Source organism: Aquila chrysaetos, chromosome 2 (assembly GCF_900496995.4).
Source record: "Aquila chrysaetos chrysaetos chromosome 2, bAquChr1.4, whole genome shotgun sequence".
Taxonomy (NCBI): domain Eukaryota; kingdom Metazoa; phylum Chordata; class Aves; order Accipitriformes; family Accipitridae; genus Aquila; species Aquila chrysaetos.
In genome coordinates, this window is record NC_044005.1 from 16,195,171 (window position 1) to 16,205,156 (window position 9,986).

General features: G+C 41.2%; 1 long non-coding RNA gene across 1 annotated transcript; it reads right to left on the reverse strand.

Moving 5' to 3' along the window:
- Positions 1-3,259: 3,259 nt before the first annotated feature.
- On the reverse strand, positions 3,260-8,088 carry LOC115333971. Its single transcript, XR_003920995.1, has 3 exons — positions 7,979-8,088; positions 7,449-7,630; positions 3,260-3,470 (listed from the first exon to the last, which is right to left on the reverse strand). It is a non-coding gene; the product is annotated as an uncharacterized LOC115333971 (long non-coding RNA).
- Positions 8,089-9,986: the final 1,898 nt, after the last annotated feature.

A 9,986-nucleotide genomic window follows, 5' to 3' on the forward strand; every position in this document is an offset into this window, starting at 1 on the left:
GGAGAAGGAGCCACACCACGACACGATCTCCAGGAAGAAAGCCAAGTCATTTATTGCAGAGTACCTGCCAGCAGTTTCAAAGGACACGAAATCCTCCAACAGCTCCAACTCTTCCATAATCAGGTTGGCAGGTGACTGTAGAGAGAAAACAAGCAGACTCCAGACTCTTTTCACTGACTGGGTGGCTGTCACCAGCAGTACTCTTCTCTAGGATTGCCCTCAAGATGAAGACTGTAAGTGAAGATATCTGGGCTCGCATGGCACAGCAGACTCCACCACAATAAGGATAATCCCCACTGGGACAGGAGACAAAATGACTCAGAGCACCTCACGGCTGGAGAGTGGGACATTTTCCTGGGTGCTTTTAAATGAGGAAGTCTGATAATAATCGGGTTTCAGAAAAAACCCAAACACCACTGTGGAGCTTTCTGGACTGTAGTGGGAGTATTTCAAGCCGCTTCTTATCTGTGGTAAGGTACAGTTTTACGGAAGCCCTTGACTTGCTTCCACTTGCCTTGAGCTGAATAGTGTTTTCACACAGCAAACTTTGGCCTTAGGAGGCTGAATCTTTTTGTGGGTTTCTATGTCTTTGAGAAACTGAGCCTGAGAGCTTTGCTGTATGGGAATGGTACCCAGGCCCTCAACAGAAGAGACAGCACCTGCTTCTTTCTAGAAGGATGAAACGTAGACAATGATTAGTTGTACCACTGCCAAAGGAACCCCAGGTAACCGGGGCAGGTTGAACTTCCCTTACTTTGACAGACTGCATTGTGTGTCATAACTAAGAGAGGTCTTCAATCCAGAGGGCTGTGAAAGACAGAGGAAAAAAAATGAAAAAAGGGAGAGGCTTGGAGTGACATAAGTAAAAAACTGGCTGCAGAAACACTGAAACAAGGTGGGGAGAGAGAGAGAAGAGAGATGCAGAGAGCAGAAAGAAACTGAAAGCAGTACAGGTGTTTAAAAAAATGCTACTTACAGAAAAAAGATCCAAAAGCTGGCCCTGCAGTCACTGGGGTTTTTCTCTTCTTTTAATTTCTCCTTCTTTCATCTTTCTTTTTTAGAGGCAAATGGGTCATAACCCATCAGTGTACACTTGTCGGGTCTCTGGCCATGTACATGGTTTATGACAAGGTCAGAATATTTTCAACAGAAGACGTATACAACACTGACGTATATTACACCAACTTTTAGTTTTCCGTGACCATTATGTCTCCCAGGCTTGTTCCATCCCCAGATGCACGTTATATTAACTTGGCTACTTCCACATGCTTCCATCCTTTTTTGTAACAAATGATGGGTATTTAAACCCTTTCCACACAAATCTGGGAGGATAAATCAGAGGCTTCAGCCAAATCTACACTGTCTGGCCAGTAGCAAAAAAAAGTTTTTTGATATCACAATTTTCTTTCTTGTGCTGTGTAGTGTGTGTGTTTTACCCAGGAATTTTGAAGGTCATTAAACATCTTGGGGAGCAAATCCACAGTCATCCCATAGACCAGAGCAATGGGAAGACTTGTTTGTGGCGAAAAAAGTTTTATGCTAATACAGCAGTGTTTGATATCATGTCCTAGTTTTGGCTGGGATAGAGTTAATTTTCTTCTTAGTAGCTGGTACAGTGTGTTTTGGATTTAGTGTGAGAATAATGTTGATAACACACTGATGTTTTAGTTGTTGCTAAGTAGCACTTATCCTAAGTCAAGAACTGTTCAGTTTCCCCTGCTCTGCCAGCAAGCAGGTGCACAAGAAGCCAGGAGGAACACAGCCAGGACAGTCGACCTGAACCAGCCAAAGGGATATTCCATACCATAGAATGTCATGCCCAGTACAGAAACTGGGGGGATTTGGTGGGGAGGGGCAGATTGCTGCTTGGGCATAGGTCAGTGCGTGGTGAGAAATTGCATTGTGCATCCCTTGTCTTTTCTTGGGTTGTGTTAGGGTTTTTTATTTGTTTGGGGTTTTTTAATTTAATTTAATTTTATTTTATTCCTTTTCATTACTAGTATTAATAATTACATTATTATTATTATTATTATTATTATTATTATTATTATTATTATTATTATTACATTTTATTTTACTTTAGTTATTAAATCATTCTTATGTCAACCCACAAGTTTTACTTTTTTTTTCCAATTCTCCTCCCCATCCCACTGGGAGGGGGAAGTGAGCAAACGGCTGCATGGTGCCTAGTTGCTGGCTGGGCTTAAACTATGACATGCCACTAGCAGGGATATGTATTCATGCTGTGCATCCTCAGCTGCATAAAAAATAGATCAAGAGGGGTTTTTTATTATTATTTTGGAAAGGGAAAGAGAAAGAAAAAGAATGAAACTTAATATGTTTGAAATGTTTGTAAATTTTTAAACATAAAAACCCAACAACCCCATATCCCTATCAACCTGTAGCTCAAATTATTAACTTAGCAGACAACTTTAAGAGAAGCACAGTTATTATTGCACCCAGGAAATAGGGACAGATGGGGAAAGAGAAGGGAAATTAAAGGGGAAAGACTATTATTTTCATGTACTCGGGATCTGACATAAAAATGAGGATTTTGTCTGTTAAATGTTGATGTGCACAAAATCATAGCCAGGTCTAAACGCCTTAGTCATGGCAGGGGGTTAAAAAAGAGAATATTTGAGAATAATGTGAATTAAAAAGGCAAGTTAGTTTAAATTTCTGTTTGGTAGGGCCTGAGGCCTACAACTCTGATGGGAATACACTGTAGCCGGAGGGCTGATGAATGCCCTTAATGAAGTTGGACAACCTGGAATACATGCATAAAATGATTTTAAATATTGATATGATGTCATTGTGTGTCTGAAGATATTGAAATGTTCATTTTCAGAGCTAGACAGGTTGCATCTAATTTATTATGGGGAGGGGAATGATTATTTACATTTTTTAATGTAGCAATAAAACAATTATGGGATTTAGGGAGAGAGAAAGTATTCATGCTTCTCGGAGAGCAAAAATGCGTGTTGCGATGGAAATTACTTAGAGGAGTTTATACTAGCAGATATTAAGAAATACATTTTCCCTTTTTCCTCCCTGATAATTGACGTAATACATTCATAAACTATGTAAAGTAAAAAGACCCTTTGACCAATGTTAATTATATTTAACCTGCTCTATGTATAGTAGAAGGAACAGCTTAAATATATCACTGGGGACAACTAACTCACCCATATATACTGGATGTGTCTATTATAACATTTCCATGACATTGCCTGGTTTTCAGAACAATTCTTACCGTGAAGAAGAGGAGACGTGGTGTTATAATGGTACGTTCAGTTCCGTTGTGATATGAAAGTTTTTACGGAGAATGCCTCAGGGCAGCTGTCTGCCTCGTGTGTTCAGTATTACGGCTGTATAACACACAGGGGTGGAAGTGTATTAAAGGCAGAGCCATTGCAGTCTGCTGGAGGTTGCTGGTGCTAAGGTCCAATCCTGATGATCCCCAGCCCAACCTAAAAAAGAAATTCTTTGCAAAAATTGCCTAGGATGCTTTTTTCACTTGTTCTTTTGTTCCCGGCTGATATTCATCCCTACCTGCAAAGAAAAAGAACTTAGATTACATTTCAGCTCTAGTGCAAATTAGAGCAGCTCCCTTACACATGGAGGCATTTGGGGGGTGATTTTCTGTTTCTCTAAAGCATAAGTTCAGCATTGTCCACACTTACGGTATGTGCTAGCAAGCAGGACTGAAAACTTTCACATCTCTCTGGTCTCATGCATACCTTTCACATCAGTGGCTTAAAACAATTTGGCATAGTTAAGCACATGCCTAACTCAAGGCATCTCACTGAGGCTGTTTCTCTGCACAGAGATGGGTAACTTCATGCTGAATCATGACCCGTTTGATTACAGACACAGTGTAACATCAAACAGGTCCTTCAAAGGAGATTCACACTGCACTCTCTTATTGCACTTAACAGATCACAGACACTAGAAATACTGCCTGTGATATGGGCAGAGCTCTTCCTGTGTCCAGCCTTGAGGTAAGCTCCAGACTGGCCAAAATACTATCAGGAATGCAATGGCAAAACTGCCGGAGAAGCCCTCTTCCACTGGACACCCTTCCTCTTCCTGCAGCATATATACCGACAATGACTGGATGGGCAAATGAGGCAGAGGGAGGAAAACCTTGAACAATATGCCTGGACCCACTCAGCAAATATGAAGAAGAGCTAGAAAAGGTAGAGGAAAGGGCAGAATGGCTGAGGACATAGGATATGTGACAAATTCACATTATTTTAGTGAGTAAGATAGATAATTGAGGAGGACTTGACAAAGATGTGTAAGGTCACAAATGGCCCAGTGGAAGCACACAGGCATTGATTACTACTCTTCCCACAGTATCAGAAGGAAGGGGCACCCAATGAAATGAGCAAGCACCACATCTACAACAGAGGAAGCCATTTTTTCCACGGAGCACATAATTGTGCAAATTTTCTGCTGCAAGGTGATTATAAGAGGCAAAAAATATTAACAGATCTGAAAGATCAGACAAATTCGTGGAGGATAGCTTCTTAAGTCTGGATATAACCTCTGATTGAGGAAATTGTTAAACCATTGATTGTCAGAAAAAAAATCACTTCATATGTTTCCTGTTTCCTCTGCTTTTCCCCTAACCATCCATTCCTCTTAATGCCAGATAGTAAATAGCGCTAGAGAGGCTGCCTGGGCTCTTATGAAGGTGTACAAGGTGAATACAAGCTTTGGATGTGTATTAGCTCATCTCCACCAGCTAGTCACTGAGAAGTGACCTGATTCCTGGCACTCTTGACCCATTTCATCCAAACAGGAGCAACTGTCAATAGAGAATGAGTTAGAGGCTGAGAGCACAGCAGACAGGGAAGTGGCTCTACAGGCTCACTCTTGGTGCACGTGCGTGTGAACCTCCATGTGCACATTCACAGCTTAGCCCAACCCCCAGTCCTTGTTCATGCAACCTCAGTTTCCCCGAACAGCCATGTTTCACACCATGTCTCAGCAACTATTTGCTTCTTGGGTTTTACATCACATGTGTTACAGCTATATAAAACTAATTTCAATTAAGGAATGGATCAGATCTCATAACGATTCCAGCTACCCTCTTTTCTGAAGTGATTTCCCTGGAAGAAGCAGTGTTTGGATCTCACTTTGGTAATCAAATAGCCAAACTATGTGATTAGACTATATCAAATTAGTCACCGTTCACCAGCTGACACCCCCAACTAATGCCTCCTGCCACTAATTTACTTTATTTCCACTTCCTTTAATGTGGCTACCTGTTTTCAAGCTGTTAACTGGATTTGCACGCCTTTCAGCTTGGTCTTTCTCATAAACATCCTGCATCCCTCCTGCTCTTCACCTATCCCTACCAGCATCAGTAGTATGCTGGTATCTCCCCTTCCACCCCTCTTTTCTCTTTTGTCTTGCTATTCTTAAGCCTCATCTCTCAAATAAACATGCAGCACCATTTTGTCCAGTACACAATGAAACATTGTGAAAATTTAGTGTGAGAGGGCAGGTGAGCACTGCCTTTGAGTAGAAAGGTGTCCCCAACACAAACAAAAAAACCTGGGCTGGCTGAGTGGTCATAGTGAGAGGTCAGGACTTTATGACTGCAGGGAGCTTCCTAAACTTCACCTGCTCAGGTTTGAGGGGTGGACCATGGCTGGCAGCAGGGAATCATGCCTGAGTCCTGCACATCCTTAATTCAGCCTCATTGGACGTGGCCACTCAAAAATACCACCTCTCCTACGCCTGCCTCTTGCACTGCCTATGTGCACGGAGCAGGCATAAGGCAACCCAGAGAAGGCAACCTCAGCTGGGACAGAGCACTCCTGCCCCGTGGGGTGCTGGAGGCACTTTTCTCTGTAAGAACATATGATATGCTACAGCTTTGCCCAGCTGCCACAGCATACACTCCAGGTTATCTAGCACAAACCAGAGCAACCCCCAGGCAGCTGTAAACAGCACAAAAGGAGCTGAGTGCTACACTTCTTCTCCAGGTTGTGTTGAGTAACACAACAGCCTTGCTGTCTCTGTTTGTAAGTGACAGATCAGCTACATACCCAGTCTGGATCAGGCTATCCCCTGTATTTGGGTTAAGATTTTTTAGGTTTATGAATATCACTCACCATTCATAGAAAGTTTGACTATACAGTATACATTGCTAAGAAAAACAACTGTACATTAGCAACATTCGCTGCTAATATGGGATACAAAGGAATTTTAAAAGCACTGCAGCAATGACAACTTTTCCTGGGAAGAACATAAGCATGGTAAGAAACCTTTTTTTAAAAAAAAGCTTTAAAATGTTCCTAATATCAACATTATTTTAAAATATTGTAACATATCTAGAATAGAAATGTGATCTTAGCTGTCTAAAATTGCACTCACAAAACAGAAGAGCAGCATTATTTTAATGGTCTTAAAATTGAAGGAATAAACTTTAATTCATACATTCAGCTGAAAAAATTATCTGAATACAATTGTAATTCAGAGTAAGTGAAAATATGTTTCAATCTACATTTAACTTTCTGACACTTTTGCATTGTAACATATACAATTCCAAAATTATTTAATGTATTTTGTTTCTTCTTTTACAAGACAACTGAAAAGCTTTCTACAATATGGGTCAAAGCAAAATTCTCATTCCTAAGCTTCCTAAAGAATAGTGTTCACTCAGCTCATCTTTTTTATGTGTATAAAACCCACCTCTTTATTTGTTTTCTGCTAATCAGCAATCATCATTAGAAATGATGGACAATAGGATTTGTCTGAAGAACTGCAAAATTTTTAGAATACATTTGCAAGGCTGATTTAAAAATCACATAGTATAATATATATTACAACATATTGTCTAGGCCACCTTAGAAGAAATTATTGATACAACTGAGTAAGCCAGCACTGGCCTTGATGGAATAGCGTTGGCACAAAAGAAATAATGCAGTAATGCACTCCCAAGAATTGAGAGCTAATAGAGAGCAACATAATGGATATTACCCAGGATGTAATACCCTTATTCTCATACATACCACTTCATTTCACATCAGGATGCAGGCAAGCTCAGAAAAGAACTTGTGGGAGGAAAGGGGGAGGACAAGGGATGAGGGTTTGTCCGTGAACAGATGAATCTGATTCACCAATGAAACCTCTCAGGCCCAAGTGCAAGGCACAGATTCAGCGACATTAGGTGTGAATTTTAAGGAACTCTCTCAAGCTAACCAGTTTTCCAGCACTCCAGATCTGCCTTTGAGTTTTGTTCCTCCTCTACAGCTCCCTTCTCATCTTGAGCTGGAAAGTCCCATACTGGTAAATGTCTGAGGGCAGTAACCATAGAGATAGATCTGAATTGGTTCAAACAACTGTTGTTCACTCCTGAGAAATTTGGCTGGATCTGGATAATTTAGCAAAAGAATGTTTGGGGGGTTTTTAGTCACATTCGTTACACTTACTTGTGTTGCTCTTGTGCAGCAGCCCCACCGTGCTATAACTTCACAGGAGGCCCTACCCCAGAGCTTGCAGCAAGCACTCCTGGCCAAGAAATGCAAAATTACACTGAAAGAAGGAAGGGTGGGTTTCTTGGTCTCTGTAAGTTCCTATATTTTGCTTTGCGTTTTGCCTCCCAACATCTGTCCTGTAAAAAAAAATCAGATTCCTGAATTAGTGACCCCAGAATCTTAGTTCAAAATTGTTACTCATTTACCGCCCTTTCTCAGAAACAGTTTCTTTGTGTGTGCGAGTGTGAGTGCCCGTATCCCCCCACACTTGCCATGATCTGAATCTCTTGGCATTGTAGGACAGAGGTCTGCATCTCTGTTGTCCTGCGTCTTCAGGCAGGCGTTTACATCACCAGGATGCAGATGCTAAACATCACTATTGTTATCAGGCACTGTCTTACGCCCACGCTGCACTCGCCTAAATGGCTACATAAGGTGCAAGGCAAAGGACAATCAGCCCCCAGGTTTCTGGGCAAAGTACATACCTCTCAATTCTGCCATTGATTTGTCAGGAGATGTATACTCTAGTAGATGGTTCAGAAGAGGATCCTTTAGGAAGAGTGTGGTCAGATTGACCTCACTTTCACTGAGCTGACAGTCTGGTGAAGAAAGTTAAACTGAATATCAAAATCATCAGCAAAAACCTCCTCTTTCTTTGATTGTACAGTTTAAGAGGAGCCATTCGAGCTCAATTTATTCTCTACACAGGAACTTCATTGATTATCTCAGACATTCATGCAGGAAGGAAGATGAGATAAGAAGAAAGTTCTTTTTTTTTTTTTTTTAAAGTGATTGCAAGATGGAGAAAACTGCTTTGTGAGTGTAATATATACCATAAAGTTCCCTTTGTGTAATCTGCTACTGAAAAGTGAGAAGAGTTTACCTTTTCTGAACAAAAGAAACATTAGAGATGGGCTGATGATTACTGAGGGCAGAGATATGAATACTAGGATTAGGGTATATATTCAGATATAAGATTAGCATACAAAAAATAAGTTTTCTTGGGGAAAATATTGTGGAGGTTCTCCCATTGTCTTCTACTGTCAATCACCAGCATTGGGAAGAGACACTGATCACTATTCATTTTTTTTTCCAAAGGGATATTCTGGTTTGATCTCAGGCTATCAACCATAATGGGGATTTCCACTGACTTTGAGGGGAAATCAATCCTGATTCGAGACTGCTGCCATGAATGGAGGTGGGCATTCAGTTATGTTCTACCAAAGTCAAATGGGTGCTTCGCCAGTCCTGCTCTGATGGGGAGGGAACTGTGGGACTCCAAATCTGAACTCTGGGAGCACGCAGAGGCACAACATCACTGCTTCGCACACTGGTACTGCAAAGGGTGAGGAAGCAGTAGTGTTTTATCTGAACTTTGGTGGTTGTAGTATGAATTGAATGGCTTAAAGATAAACATACCCTGGGAGGGTCTCTGCTCTCAAGTCAGTTGCTGGAATGCAGTTATCCCCTTCACAGAAAACATCGCACTTCTTAAAGGAGCCAAGGCATGCACTTTCACATGAGGGCAGTTCTTGTGCATTGATTGATGCAGAAAATTTAAGTTTATAGATTTCTTGGGCCCATTTACAGACTACCAAAAAATCCTCAAAGGCAACCTCCTATGCAGGCAAGCTTTTATGGGCACATAATTTGAAACAGCTGTTTCAGCTGAGGACAACTAATCATCATATAGGAAGAAACTGGAGGGGACAACAAGGCTCAGTCAAAATGCCTTTGTGCTTTTTTGATCTTGGGATTGCTCTGTGTCAGTCCAGTCCTCTGGCACAAGCCAAAGCGACATGTGAAATAGATCAGTCATGAGTGGTACTAAAAAGATGTTACAATTTGTGCTCTTATTCATAACACTTCTGCTGACAGCAGCTGAGGACTGTCATCGGGGCCCCTAGAATACCTGTACCAGAAAAATAGCTACAGCACAGCCCTTCATGACTAGCTGAGCAGCCTTTAAGTCTCCTTTACAAAACACCTGGAGAGAGAGATTAATCTCACCCACATCTTAAAACAAAGAGCATCTATACTGTCCCAGCTAGACAAACATGAACTAAACCAGCAGAATCATTCTTACTTCACAGGTCACTTCAACAGGGTCACAGCAGAGCTGGTTGTAGCTACTTCAAGAATTAAGAGCTGCAAAAGCAACTGGAAGCGTGCCTCAGGGAGGAGCTAAGCAGATCAGTATGCATACTATCTCTTCTATATCTGCTTAAACTAGTGTTAGATTTTGGTGTAAGTATAGGCTACAGAGCACAGAAGCGAGGGACTCTCGAATTCTAATACCCTCTCTTACATTAACCCCTTTGACCTTGGGCAAATCTCCTAACTTTCTTGACTCCTACCATTTACCTTAACAAATGCAAATAAAACTATACCGCCTATGTGGTATTAGTGCTGAATGTTGGTAATGATTTTAACCACAGACTTATGCAGAAGTAGTATTTCCCAGAAAGAGCTTGTAGGGAAGTTGTATTACGA